This window comes from Rousettus aegyptiacus, unplaced genomic scaffold, assembly GCF_014176215.1.
Source record: "Rousettus aegyptiacus isolate mRouAeg1 unplaced genomic scaffold, mRouAeg1.p scaffold_m13_p_8, whole genome shotgun sequence".
Lineage (NCBI taxonomy): Eukaryota > Metazoa > Chordata > Mammalia > Chiroptera > Pteropodidae > Rousettus > Rousettus aegyptiacus.
This window is the reverse complement of record NW_023416311.1, coordinates 43,012,832-43,016,936: the sequence shown is the minus strand read 5'-3', so window position 1 is coordinate 43,016,936 and position 4,105 is coordinate 43,012,832.

Sequence of the window (4,105 nt, the reverse complement as noted above, 5' to 3'; positions counted from 1 at the left end):
CCTCCATAAACAAAATAAAAAGACAAGTGACAGACTAAAAGGAAAAATTGCACACATGTAACAAAAAATGTATGCAGAAGATGAATATAGGCAAACCATAAAAACAGATAACAGAAAAATAAAAACAAATGGCCAAAAACATAAGTACAACCTCACTCAATTGCAAAAATGCAAAACAAAACTGAGATATCATTTTTACTTAGATTTGCAAAGTGAAAAAAAATGTATAAAACTTAGTAATTGATTAAAGTATAGGAACAGATATCACTATTTTTTAGAATAAATTTGAGGGACTCTTTTTGGAGAAATTTGGCAAATTGATCAAAATGTTAAATATATTTTTAGGAACCCCTTGCAAAAGTATACCAACTGAATAAGGACATGGACAAGGATATGAACAAAGATCATCACTATAGGAGTGTCTATAACAGCCAAAAAAAAAAAAAAAAAAAGTGGAAACAACCTGAAGGACCATCAAAAGGAGATTGGTCAAATAAATTATAGCACATAAATCTAATCAAGTACCATACAACTGTTTAAAACAAACATTATGTGTCATATTCCAATATGGAAAATTCTCCAAGATATATTATTAACTGAAAAAAACAATGTGGAAGATAAGGTGAATAGTATAATACCTTTTCATGTAAATAAGAAACTATATTTTCTAAATATCAGTGCTTATGTAGTCACAGAAAATGTTTTAGGGGTGTAAACAGAATTGTTAAAGAAATGCTCTACACTTTAAATATTCTAAGTTCATGTTTAATGTTTATTGTTTAATGTGAACTTGTTTATCTACCTGCGAATAACAGATAAGTATGTTTTCTTATAGAATTTGTTTTAAAAAATGAGCTTTCAGTTAAAAAAGCATAATATGTAGAACTGTATCAAGTCCATCTGTTCCTCTGATCATCGGTTCTTAAAGAATATAATAAACATTATAGCCCTGAGCTGTCCAATGCAGCAGCTACTAACGACATGGGGCTATTGAGCACTTGAAATTTATCTCATCCCAATTGTGATGTGCAGTATGTGTAAAACGCACATCAGATTTTGAAGACTTATCACAATGAAAAGAATGTAAATGATCTCTTAATAGTGTTTTTTTTTGCATTTATTATATCTTGAAATAACATTTGGATTTATTTGATAAATAAAATTAATTTTACCAACTTTTTACTTTTTAAAATGTGGTTACTGAAAAGTTACAAAATTTTGAAAATTTGAAAATTACAAATGTCAGCATTATGTTCATAAAATTTCTGTTGGACAGCCAATTATGCACTCTCTCTCCATATGCTCAAGATGTTTGCCATTTCAGGATGTTCACCACCCTGGAATCCATCCATATACCCCAAGTTAGACACCCCACTTCAGCTGCAGGTTAGGCAGAACCAGCAGAAAACTGTGTGTTTGGACTGGTCTAGATTCGGTCGCCATATTAATGTGTTTCCTGAGCCGCACTTTAGTGGATGCTGTCAGTCTTGGTTTAGTTAGGGTCACCGTTGTCACTAATCCTTTGGAGCTTGTTTCTTAGCTAATCAATGGATATTTTGATGACTTTTATCACAGAATCTTGACAAAGGACCTTTATAAGAAAGGCAGTAGCAATTAGAATTGGGCTTTTACTGACTCATTTGTTACTAGAATAGCCAATATTTATCGACCCCTTCTATACACCAAGCACGATTTCAAGTTCTTTACATCTATTACCTTACTTAATCCTCACAACAACTTGGTGAGGTAGGTACCCTGGTTGACCCATTTTACAAATGAGGAATTCGAGAGTGGTGCTCGTACTGACTGATCCCATAGATGGTGGTTCTGACCCCAAAGCCCAGGTTCTATATTTCTACACTATCTTTTATAGACCCCGTGAATTGTAGACCTAACCAGCTTTTCCTTTTGGTGATGGCTACTAGGAAGCTTGGAGCAGACGTGGTATGTGCGGCATACAGTCTTTCAGTGTCCTCATTCCTGGCTGTATTGTATATCCTAGCATTTGTTTTCTTTATTCTTTATTAAAACCTCATAATTAAATCCTCTTCCTATATTCTGTATATCCAAGTAAGTTGCCACCCAGGCTTTCAGAAGAAGGCACTGTATGCACCTCCTCAGGTTCCCAGACCTTGTCCGTCTCCCGGACCCAGGCTGCTCGCTCTGCCTTCATCATCACTGTGACATAGGCTCTGTGCGGACCTCAACCCCAGGCCCACACCTCACGTCTCTACTCCTATCACCATTTCTGAACTCAAATGAAGTGCCGAAAGGACCAAGTGATACAACCAGGAGTAGTGGGGAGTTAATTCTCTGTAAGGTGACCTTTAACAAATGGGTGACAGGACTCGGGAGGAAGACAGCAGATACATATTCTCTCTGTTCTGTGTCCAATGGATCATTCCAAGGAACAGATATTCTGAACAGACTCTGAAAACATCCCTTGTGCTAAAGCAATCCCCTGGTTATCTTCAAATCATGCGAAGTAGCCAACTTGGTACTTGTTGATATACCCAGTATGTCAGTGGTTGGTTCTGGATCACTTCCGGACAAGGTAGGTCATTTCAGCTGAAGGCAACTCTCCAGAGAGGGGGGCAGCTGTGAGCCATTAGCAGCCAACACGCACAGCAGCTGGGGAAAGGGCGCTCCGACCTTGCTTGTGGTGGGATAGACCGACAACAGTGTCCACCACAGGAGATGAAAACAAGTGTTTCATTTTGGACATGGTACATTTGAAACAAATTTAAGATATGCAGAGTCAAGTAAGCAATTGGAAAGTCTATGACTCAGAAAAGGGGTCTGAACTAAAACACATAAATTTGGTAGTGGTCAGTATATACATGGTATTTTTGAAATAATGTGGTTATCTCTGTTCTGATATAGAATGAGCTCTAGCATATACAGTAAAGAAAAAAAAAGCAAGCTTCAGAATAATGTTTATAATACTGCTCTTCATGTAAGAAAAGATAAGAATGCATACACTCCCACATATACATGTATATTTACATACATTTGCATTTACAAAAGGGAACACTGGAAGAATACAGTAGGAACTAATGAAAGTACTTACCTGAGGCATGAGACTTCTTTAAGCATTTTTTTATATCATTTCAATTTTTTACGTTATTACTTATCGTAAAAACAAATACAACTTTAAATTTTTTTTTAAAGAAAGAAAGCCATGTGGAGAGTTGAGATCGTCTATGAAGAAAGGAAGGAAACGAGAAAAGGGCCCAGATCCAAAGCCTAAAGATCAGCACAGCACTGGTAGTGGCAGCGGGACCAACAAAAGGCACAAGAAGCAGCAGGTGAGAGAGAGGTAAGAGGGATCGTGGTGCTGGGATTCCGTTCACAGAAGCAGGAGTGTGAGCCCTTGTGAAACCCCTGGGAGCTCGATTCAGCCCTGACGGGGGCATGTACACGGTGGGATAAGGGAAAAGTTACAAATCCGCGCTTTTCCCCACTAAGTTCCGGTTTGCCGCCACAACACTGCATGAGATCGGAGAAGGAAAGTATTCAACAGCATGAAATGCCACTTAGAGGCCAAATGAGACAAGGACAGAAAAACGTCTGTCATTTGCAGAGTTATCAATACGAAGGTCACTGGTGATTCAATAAGAGCAGTTTCAGTGGAGAGGTTGGTGTGGAAGCCTGACGTGGAGAGAAGGAGTGAGAGGTGAAGAAGTAAAGACACTATAGAGACCTTTCTTCCGATGTGTTTTGCCATGAAGGGGAGGAATGAAATCAGGAAGTAGCCGATGTGAGGTCAAGGGAGAGGAGTATATATATGTGTTTAAGACGAGTAATATTAAAAATCAACATGTCCCCTGATAAGCTTTGGTGGGGGGGAGGGAGAGATAGAGACCGAAGAAAGAAGAAAATGGCTAGAGTGTTATCCTTGATAGCGCATACTTAGAAGAACACTCATTTGATACGGAGGCCATTTCTTCCATTAGAAGAAGTTTATGACGCTTTAAGCAGCATTTGTGATGAGGAGATGCCCAGGTACACAAGGCCCTACCATCTCCTGCCTGTGAAAGTCCATTACCAACACCTTGACATTGTTCTTAAGAATGAGTGCACACATATGCCTTTTTCAGAGACA